Raw genomic sequence first — 11,299 nt, forward strand, 5'->3', positions numbered from 1 at the left:
CCAGGTGCATCACTTTGCACTTGTCGGTGTTGAATCCCATCCTATTCTCATCTGCCCACCCTTGTAACCTGTCTAGGTCTGATTGTAGCCTATTCCTCCCTTCTAGCTTGCCCACATCCCCCCACCTCTTAGTGTCATCAGCAGATTTGAACAGGGTGCTTTTTACCCCCTCGTCCAAGTCACTGATGAAGATGTTGAACAGTGCGGGCCCGAGGACCGAGCCCGGCAGAACCCCACTGCCCACATCCCTCCAGGTTGAAAATGACCCATCCACCACCACTCTGTGTGCAGCCCTCCAGCCAGTTGGTGACCCAATTGACTGTGTAGGTGTCAACACCACAGTCCCCCAGTTTCTTAATGAGAACAGGGTGAGAGACAGTGTCAAAGGCCTTCCGAAAATCCAGGAAGACTATGTCCAATGTCCACTGCTACCCCTGCATCTAATGATTTGGTGATCTGTTGATTCTGAAGAACTAAGTTTTCCAAAAGTAACCATTGGTTTTGGGTGCTCCATTTTGGTGGATGCCCAGTCTTGCAACACCATGGACTGGAGGCTCAGGAAAACTCAGAACTCTCAATTCCAGCTTCCTTGTAGTGACTAAAGGAAGCTCTACAATTCAGCTTCACGGCATTTAAAGTTGTGTCCCCTAAATCAGTTACCCCATTCAAAAGTGCAAACCCATGCATCCTCAAATACAACTTCTTTACATAATGATTCAGAATAATGCTCTTTTTTTGAGCTGCTAATTTCATAAAGGAAAGGAAATAGGTGTTGATATACACCGATACAGGTAGTACAAAAAGTATTCCCTGCAACATCTTACCTTCCTTATATTCTGTCAGTATAGAAACATTAACTGAAGTGTTACAAAGAAAAAAGCAGCATAAAATAAATAAAAAATATTTTCAGCTTAAATTTTTAGGCCATATGGAATATGGCTACATGATACTGATGGAGCCAACTACCTCAGGAAAAACTAGATGTCAGAAATTAAGTGTCACCGGTTTTGAACAATATAATCTATTGCGGTTTTTGAGGTTTTGGAACATCATCATGAGTACATAGACTTTTACTCTAAGAGCACATAAAACTTAGTGGACAGCATCCCTTGGTAAAAATAAAACAATCCAATGAAAAATGTCTGTATCATAACAATAACATGACGAAACATGAAATGTCCTTTTCATTGGAATTCCAATTTACTATGATTTATTTTGCCAGTCTGTAATCAAGAATAGCTGCTCCAACAGACTAGGGAATACAAATAGGGTTCAGGTCAGAGTTTGACACAAAAAGTGATGTATGAGCTAAAGTCAAGGAGGAATTTTGAACTCTCAGTACAGAAAACATGCTGTAAATATTATATATTCTTCAAATGGAGATGAGTTGCAAAGACTGCAAATTAAAAGGTAGAGAGGAAAGTGAAAAGATGACTTCCAGAAGCATAGAATCTTTTAAATCCATTATACATCTCAGAACTGCAAGCATGAGAAATCTCTGACCATGTTTTTTATTCACTGAAATACAGGAGTGCAAATAATGATGAAATTAAGCTGAAAAAATGGAAGTACTTTAAATTTGTATCAACTTATCTGAGTGCTAAATTTGACCCTGAAGATACTGGGATGGTGCCACAGTTTTCAGAAATTTGATTCCTTTCCCCATAAAAATGGCTTTTAAACCATGGAAAATCCTGCAGTTTCACCCACTCTGGAAATGAGATATATAGGGTTTCACAAGAGATGGAACCCCCCAGTTGTGCCAAATCCAGTCCTCATCTTTGCAGATCTTGGGCCATCCACGTGGAGAGAGAGTGTGTGTGTGTGTGTGTGTGTGTGTGCGCGTGTTTAGATTTACATAGGCAAAATAGGTCTCGTTTCCATTCATGTAGACATTACAGGTAGAAATACATTGCCTCATCACAGTATATTACCGTGGAAGTTTCCTTTTTTTTTAAATGTATACATTTGTTTTGGTTCTCAGTTCAAACACATAGAGACAACAAAAAGATTGTAGGAGCAAAATAAACTAGGGACAGAGGACAATTTGGGGTATAGGAAAGTTGTATAGCAAATAGAAGATTACGGCATTCAATTTGTGTTTCTTTTTCTCCTTTTGAGTCCTATTTCCTTGTTCTTGTAATAATCAAAAGCAACCAGGAAATTAAATAACTGGCATATGTTTTTCTTCTGTAATGCATCAACTTTTCTTTTGTAAGAACATCCCAGACTTTTGTAAACCATCTATTTAGTTACTGTAAATTTGAGTTTCACCATTCTATTGCTATAATAATTGCCTCTGCAAGCTCAGTATGTGTTGGGATAATTGTTAAGGTCTAGACTTACTATCTTCATCAAAATCAGGAAGAATATATAATTGGTTCATCATTTCAGAGTAAAATTCAGCAATTTTAGCAGACAAAAGATACTCTGTCTCTGATTCTAATCTCTTACAACAATTTTACACTGGTGGAACTACACTGATTTCTATCTTGATTTACATGCATGTGTAAGTGGCTTCCGATTCAGGGTCTTTAACTTTAGTTAAGACAAAAATAAAAAAGTACATAAAGGGTTGTACCTCATCCAATGCTGACCTTGTATTTCAGTTAGTTTCTGTGGAGTAAGACAATAGCTATAGATAACTTGGTGCTTATGAATAAAAAATAATGATAGAAACTAAGAACAGGAGGATACACCTTATTTAGGGTCTGAACAAGATCTGTTCCTCCCCAGGTTCTTTATGTGTATTTTCTAAGTGGCTTTAAATCTATTTACATGCGAGAGATTGGAACATGCACTTTGGAGAATACATATTATCTATAATGTTTTAATCAATAAGCTAAATTAGGTAGTACAGTTTTTTTCTTTCACTCAGTTGCCTAACGGCAATGTTCCTGATATGAACCATCCATATAACCCTATCTAAAATCCACAGACAGCTTTTGAATCCCTTTGTTTCTCAGGTTTTATATTTAATTATATTTCTTATTTCTTAACAAACACCCACTGCTTCAGTCTCTCTCTCCTGCTTACTCCTTTTTCAAACCTATCCGAGGGAGTCATTATTTAATTCATCGCAATTATTCTAGTCAACTTCCCTGCGTAGTCAAGCCCTTGTTAAAAATATCAGATCTGCTCTTGGTCCTTTCCTTTATAAGCACTGTCCTCCTGTGCCTTTTTGCTGTTCAAATCTTCCTTGTCCATAACTGAAAAGGGATACTGTCAATCTGTATAGACATTCATGACTACATGGACAATTTAACTGTTGTCCATCTGTTGAATAGGACTATGTGTTTACTGACTTATTCCACAGTGGAGCAGCCAGAGTTGCAAAACAGAGTTTAAAGGTGGCAACCATCAGTCTCTGTTTTTCATAGGGGGGTTTTAGCTTCTAGCTTTTGGGTTGGAATGTGTGATTTTTTTCAAAAATGAGTAGCTAGCCTGTTGGCATCATCAAAACCCATGAGAAGAAAAGAAAACTAGTTGAGAGCCATTCTCCCAAATATCTTGTGATTCTGTAGTAAAATATTACTGGATATTACTGTATTTATTCACTTTTACTTAATACCTTCTAAATTTTTAATTACATGACTGGAGCTAATTTCCAAGTCTATTTTCCCACTGCAGTGGGTTATTTCTTTTCATCTACCTGTACTTGGGATCAAAATTAGTACCAAAGTCTTAGAAGACATATTGTGTTGTATAAAATATTTGGTATACATCATGTACCTCCTAAGACATTTCATAGAAATGGAAGGAGATGCCTATATTGATTTATTTTTAGAGTTTGGGGAGGGCTGTGGGTTGCAAATGAACCTAGATTCAGTCATTTCTTGGAATCTGCATTGGAATGTGAGAGAATATCTGCCTGCAGGGAAAAGGAAAACCAGAGTTTTAAAGAAGATCACAATCTGACTTCTCCTTGGTCTCTAGAAGTAATACATTTTTTTTACAGAGTTTGCTGCAGGGTTTTTACTTTCCAGTTGCTTCCAGTGAAGATAGCTGGAACGTTTTCTTTATGGTACATTTTGTACAAGTTTCTGTTGATGAATTAGGTAATGTGCAAATTTTACATGAAAATCTGTATAATTCTCTTTTAAAGTGAAAAGAAAAGCCAACATGTCCAGCTCTGATCAAATGCACATGGTCTTGTTTTCCACTTTTTTTTGCATATGCAGCCTTGTGTGCTTTAAAACTTGTAAATTCTTCGACCTTGTTTTTGGGTGCTATGAAAGTCATCAATGATTAAAATAAATACATCATTATTTTTTGATGCATCAGTGAAAGCATGTACCACAACTTTTGACATGTAAACAAAGTGCCTTTGGAAAAATTATGCACTGGCTACATGGATATGCATTTTAATTAAAATGGTGCTAGTGCCTGTACACTTTCCCTTGGCTCCTAAATATTAGGAAGTTCTTATTCTGCTAACAAAATATCTTGAATAAGATTTTCTTTAGTAAACCATGCTGGTGAATCATTCTGAAGAATGCTTTAAACCTTTTGTCTATAAGTCACAAATCTTATGTAGGCTTCTGTTTTAATTTATTGCGCTGGTATGCAGGTTTTTTGGACTAGTCACAGTGGTTTCTTATAAATCATGAGAAATAGTCCCCTCTCAATACCATTTCCAGCCCTACACAATGAGTCAAGGCTTGTCAAAAACCATTTTAGAAATCTTGAATAAATCTGACATTATGTTGAGACAGCTGTTAAATATATTTCTTTTTTTTTCTCCAGGTTTCCTTTCCCTGACTATGAACAATGCAATTGGTGTAGTGCTATTTTTAGCGTTACTTTTCATTTGAGTCATATGTACCCTTACCTTCCATGCACACTTAAGTTAATTTATTTTAATATGAAAAATACTGGGCAAGTCACTACACCACACAAAAAGACTTTACAAACTGAACTAGAGATGGTTGTTGCTCACACATGCTCCAGACACCAGAGCCAACCAATAAAGGAGTAAACTCTGATTTCAGGGTTCAATCCACTTCTTTTGTAGCTCTTCCCTCAATGAAAATGAACACTTAAGTTAAAATACTGTCAGACTTGATTGAACCAACTCTGCATCTAAGGACAGTCCAGTTCAGTGTTTGGCTTGCTGATGTATGAGTTTGGTGGCCCTTCTTTTGCCTCATCTTCTATTTCTTACAGTTGGTTTTATTTAAATATAAGAACCTGAGCCCTTAGACAAAAAAGCCAGTTCTTCCAACTAAAGACCTCCAACCTTTAGCTCTGGGTAGCTTATATGGATCCCACTGTAGTCAGTATGAGTTTTTCTCTTGGTCTCACTGGGAACAAGATCATTGGTTCAGTGATCTTTTTCCATCATGGCAACTATGGGTATCACTTTTTAGGCTATTAGAACATTTCTTTCATTTATGCTATTGGCCAGACTAACCTGTCAAAAATAAGTGCACATGATTTCCATACATGTAATTACACACTCCTTGATTTTTCTTGCAGATCATGTTATTTTATAAGGCCTAAATCATAGAAATAAGACAAAATAGGGCTGGGAGGGATTTTGAAGTATAATATATGCCCCTCCGACCACAAGGCAAGATCAGCTGTATACAACCCACCCCTAAAGATGTCTTAAACACCACCAATTTTACACAACCTCCTGAGGTTATCTATTCCAGTCCTTAACCATTCTTACAATTTTAAAAGATTATTATAAAGGATTAGGGTTTGAATGTTGTTGTGGCTGTGATTGTCCGGGAAATATAAGGGAGGCAAAGATGTTTTGTAATATCTTTTATTGGACCAACTGTATAGTTGGGAGAGCTATTGGACAAGGTTTCAGGCATCAGGTGCCCTTCTCAGGTCCTTATATTCTTACCTCCCGTATTATAAAAGATGCAGTTACAGTACCAACTAAAATTTCCCTTTCTGTACCTTTAAGCCCATTACTTACTGTCCAACTCTCAGTGGTCATGGAGATGAACGTCCAAAAAACCTCTTTATGTAAATAAAAACTATTAGCATGTTCTCCTTAGTCATCTCTTCCATAGGCCAAACAAACTCAGTTTTTCAACCTTTCCATTGGTCAGGTTTTCCACACCTCTGATTGTTTCTGTCCTCTAGATTCTTTTCTGTTGGTACACATTTTTCTTGAAGTGCGGTACACAAAACTGAACACAGTATTTCAGCTGAGGCCTTACCTACATTGAGAGTAGAAGGCATATTTATTGCTTCTTATGTAAGACACTTCTGTTTATACATCCCAGAATAATGCTTGCTTTGTTCACAACTGTATGACAATATTGACTCATGTTTGATTTTTGACCCATTAAAAGCTTCTCCCCCTTCCCCCCCCTTCTGAACTCATGCCTGACCAGTCATTCCCCATTTTGAATTTGTTGAATATTTCTATGTAAGTGCAGTTCTTTACACTTGCCTGTATTGCATTTCTGCCCATTTGGTTTAGATACTTTTTACAGCTTGTTGAGATCATTTTGAATTTTATCCTTGTCCTCTGAAGTGCTTGTTAACCCTTCCAGCTTAGCACTGTTTGCAGGTTTAACAGGTATGCTTTCTATTTCATCACTGAAATCATGAGTGAAAATATTGAATAGTATCAAGCCAGGACAGAGTATTGTGGAATCCCAATTGATGAATCCTTTCAGTTTGAGAGAGAGCCATTAATAACTACCTCTTAGGACAGTTTTCCAACCAGTTGTTTACCTCATTAATAGTAGATTCTGCTAGACCATAGTTCCCTATTTTGCTTACAAGAATGTGATGCAGGACTTGCCTGAGATATTGTCAAAGTCTAACTAACATCCAGATGTATCACAGCTACTGCTTCTCCACAAGGAGACCTTGTCACACAGGGAAATCAGATTGGTTTGGTATGACTTACTTTTGACAAAATGATGTTAGTTGTTACTTATTACCCTGTTTTCTTCTACATGCTTACAAAAAACTTGTATGAGTTTTAATATCTTTGGAAATTTTAGGTTGGGTGGTCTACAATTCTCCAGGTCCTCTTTTTTAAAGGGAGATACTATGATTTCTTCTTTCCAGTCTTCCGGAGCCCTATCCATTCTTCAAGCGTTCTCAGAGATAATCACTAGTGGCCCTAAGATTGCTTCATCCAGTTGGCTAAATTTGCTATGGTGAAGTTTACCATGCCCTGCCGGTTTAGAAACGTCTAACATCAGACCGGGCTTTAAGCTAAGCTTGCCGGGGGATGGGTGGACAACCACCAGTGCAAGCTCACCAAGCATCAAACACGAAATCAGCAGGTTAGGCTGTTCAAGGGAACCCCTTTTACCCCTTTTACCCCAGCCCAGGAATGGAGATTTTCCAGGAGTGCAAGGAAGCCTAGGGCCTCCAATGGCACACTTACTTGCCCGCATACAAATGCCAGGAGCTTGGGGAGTAAACAGGAAAAGCTGGCCCCTCTTCTAATCAGAAACGACTACAATCTCATAGGGATAAGGGAGACCTGGTAGGACTCCTCCTATTACTGGACCATGAGTATAGATGGCTATACCCTGTACAGGAGAGATTGTGCTGAAAAAAGGGGAGGGGGTGTAGTTCTTTATGTGAGGGAGCAGTACACTTCCCTACAAGCAGAGATTGGCACCCAAGGAGGATGGCTGGAGACCCTCTGGGTTAGAATATGAGGGGAACATGGTGAAAGAGATACAATGGTAGGAGTCTACTACAGACCTCCAAATCAGGAACAAGAGCTGGACCATGAATTAACAAGGGAACTGGCTGAGGCTGCATGCTCTTGGTGCATGGTTGTCATGGGAGACTTCAACTACTCAGACATCTCATGGGAAGAGCACTCTGCCAAATCCAATTGGTCACAAAGGTTCCTCACATGCATGGATGAGCTCTACCTGTCTCAAGAAGTTTATGGGCCGAAAAGAGGTAAGGCACTGCTGGACCTGGTAGTGGCCAAAGCCAATGATCTAATCAGTGACCTAAGAATTGAAGGGAAGCTGGGTGACAGTGACCATGAGTTGATCATTTTCACTATCCATCACAAAGCTGGCAAGTCAGTCAGCAATGCAGAAGTTCTCAAATGTAGGAAAGCCAACTTTCATAAGCTCAGGAGGCTTATTGTTGAGGCCCTGAGATGCCATGTTTTGACAGGGAGGGGAGTTCAAGATGAGTGGTCGCTCCTTAAGGAGGTGATCCTAAAAGCACAAGGGAAGAGCATTCCAGCCCATAGGAAAGGTAGTAAAAGGGCTCAGCAACCCCTTTGGCTCAACAGGGAACTCATGGAGCTCCTACATCTAAAAAGACAATCTTACAAAGGATGGAAGACAGGAAACACCACTAAGGAACATTCTGCATTGGTCTACACCTGTAGGAAGCAAATCAGGAAAACCAAGGCTGTAAACGAACTCCATCTGGCTACACGAATCAAGGACAATAAAAAGTCCTTCTTCAGATACATGGGAAATCGAAAAAAAAGCAAGGGCATCATTGGACCCATGCTAAACCATATGGGGCAGCTGACAACCGACACCCAGGAAAAAGCCAGCCTGCTTAATGATTACTTTGGGTTGGTGTTTCACCAGCCCAAAGGGACCACCCTGCCTGACAAGATGCAGGATGACCAGGGTGAAAGTGAATATAAACCCACCATTGGAGTAAATCTTGTGAGGGAACACCTTGAAAGGCTGGCCACCTACAAATCAGCTAGTCTGGATAGATTGCACCCAAGATTGCTAAAGAAACTTGCAGGCATCATAGCGTGGCCACTGGCAAGGATATTTGAGACCTCATGGCACTTGGGCGAAGTACCTGAAGATTGGAAGAGGGCCAATGTGTTGCCTATCTTCAAGAAAGGAAGGAAGATCCAGGGAGGTACAGGCCAATCAGTTTGACCTCAATCCCTGGAAAAATCTTGGGAAAAATTATCAAAGGGACCATTATCGGCAGGCTAACAGAAGGCATCATTCTGAGGGATAGCCAGCACGGGTTTGCTGTGGGCAGATCTTGCCTGACCAATCTCATTTCCTTCTATGAACAGGTGATGCATCACATGGACAAAGGGGAAGAGGTTGATATAATATATTTTGACTTCAAAAAAGCCTTTGACCTTGTGTCCCATGATGTCCTCATGGAAAAATTGGGGAACTGTGGCCTCAACTACCCTATAGTCTGATGGCTGGGGAACTGGCTCTGAGGTCAGAACCAGAGAGTGGTAGTTGATAGAAGTGAATCAACATGACACACTGTGACCAGTAGTGTCCCCCAAGACTCCATTTTCAGACCTGTACTCTTCAATGTCTTTATAAATGATCTGGACTCTGGTGTCAGAAGTGGACTGGCTAAGTTCACTGACAACACCAAACTATTGGGAAGAGTGCCCACACTGGAGGATAGGCTGGTGATCCAGGCAGACCTCAGTAGGCTTGCAAGGTGGGCAGATGAAAACCTGATGACATTCAATACAGAGAAATGCAAGGAACTCCACCTTGGAGGAACCCACATCACACTTATAAGCTCAGCGGTGATAGTGAGTGTAGCATTATGTCCGAAAGAGACTTGGGGTTATGATAGAGTGCAAGATGAACATGATCCACCAATGCGATACTAAAGTTGGCAAAGTGAATAAAACTCTGGCTTGCATCTACTGATGCATCTCAAGCAAGACCCAGGAAGTCATCCTCCTGCTCTACTCGGCCTTGGTGAGGCCACAGCTGGAGTACTGCATCCAATTATAGGCTCCACAATTCAGAAAGGATGTGGAGAGGCTTGAGAGAGTCCAGAAGAGAGTCACATGCATGATCAGAGGGCACGAGAACAGGCCTTATGAAGAGAGGCTGAGAGCCATGGGACTCTTTAGCCTAGAGAAGTGTAGATTCAGGGGTGACTTGATGGCAGCCTATAGCTACATAAGGGGTGTGCATCAGGATCTGGGGCTACGCTTGTTCACTAGAGCACCCCAAGGGAAGACAAGGACCAACAGTCACAAACTCCTGCAAAACCATTTTAGGCTGGGCATAAAGACAAAATACTTTACTGTCCAAGCCCCCAAGGCCTGGAAGAGAGTCCCCCCAGAGGTGGTGCAAGCACCTACTTTGGACACTTTCAAGAAACATTTGGATGCCTATCTTGCTAGGATCATTTGACCCTGGCTGACTTCCTGCTCCTTGGGCATGGGGCTGGACCCGATGATCTTACAAGGTCCCTTCCAGCCCTAATGTCTATGAAATCAAATCTATGAAACTTTTTCTAAGTAGTCTCTAATCTATTTTGTCCCTCATCTAACGTAAGTGCTTAAACTGTTATCACTGATGCATTAAATATGTAGGTGTTCTTAGTATAATTTATTAATGGTTTTTCCTCCTGATTTGAGTAGTGGGCCAGTTTTTTCCTTGAACTTTTCCTTATTGCTAGTATACTTATAGAATGTTTTATTTTTATTTATTAACCTTACCTCCTTTGCTAGTGTATCTCATTTGTCTTTTCTAATGTTGTCTCTATATATGCTGTTCCTTTAGGCTACAATCAGGTATTACATTTATCTTGGGGTAAACAATTTTATCCCAGGACACAGTACAGTCATTGTATCCACGGCCCAGGATAAATCCTAAAAAAGTTCACAGGATAAGAAGTACTAACATTTTATCCCAGAACATTGCAAAGTACGTCTGAACAGTTACCCCAGGATTGCTTCATTGAATCAATGGCAGAAATGTGGCAATGCATTCAGTTGCTGACTAAACCCTTATCAGAAGGGCGATGTATGTAAACATCAGTCCCAGGGTATTTTAGATATTTCTGTCTTGGGACATAAACAGGCACAACTTATTCAGAGACAAATGCAACATCTTTTCCTAGCCTTTGAGTCATTACTAGTAATTTGACCTCCTCTCTGCTTTTTGTATGATTCCTTCCTGAGTTTCAAATCATTGATTTAGTAAATTAGGTCTTTTACTACACTTCCTATCTTTTTCAGGCACTTCATAAAAGACATAGATGCATTTTCTGGCTTGAAGAATTTACAGTCTTCACCTCCCATCCTGCAAATGGGTCTATACAAAACCCACTTTATGTTTGTGGGGAGATCTCCACTAGCTTAAATGGGATTCTGAATTACTACCAGGATCTATTCACTTACATCAGATTGCAAGATAAGGGCCCATATTTATGTGATGTAGCAAATGATGGTTGCCAGCAGTGAGCTGGGAATGAGGCAAAAAAGACAAGGGTATCAGGAACATGATCATGCTTTTACTTAGATAAAGGTTTGGGTATATTTTGGAGTGTTTTGAGTATAGAAATAACATGGGGTGTACTCAAAAATATT

This window comes from Gavialis gangeticus, unplaced genomic scaffold (genome assembly GCF_001723915.1).
Source record: "Gavialis gangeticus isolate Ggan-Ray unplaced genomic scaffold, GavGan_comp1, whole genome shotgun sequence".
Lineage (NCBI taxonomy): Eukaryota > Metazoa > Chordata > Crocodylia > Gavialidae > Gavialis > Gavialis gangeticus.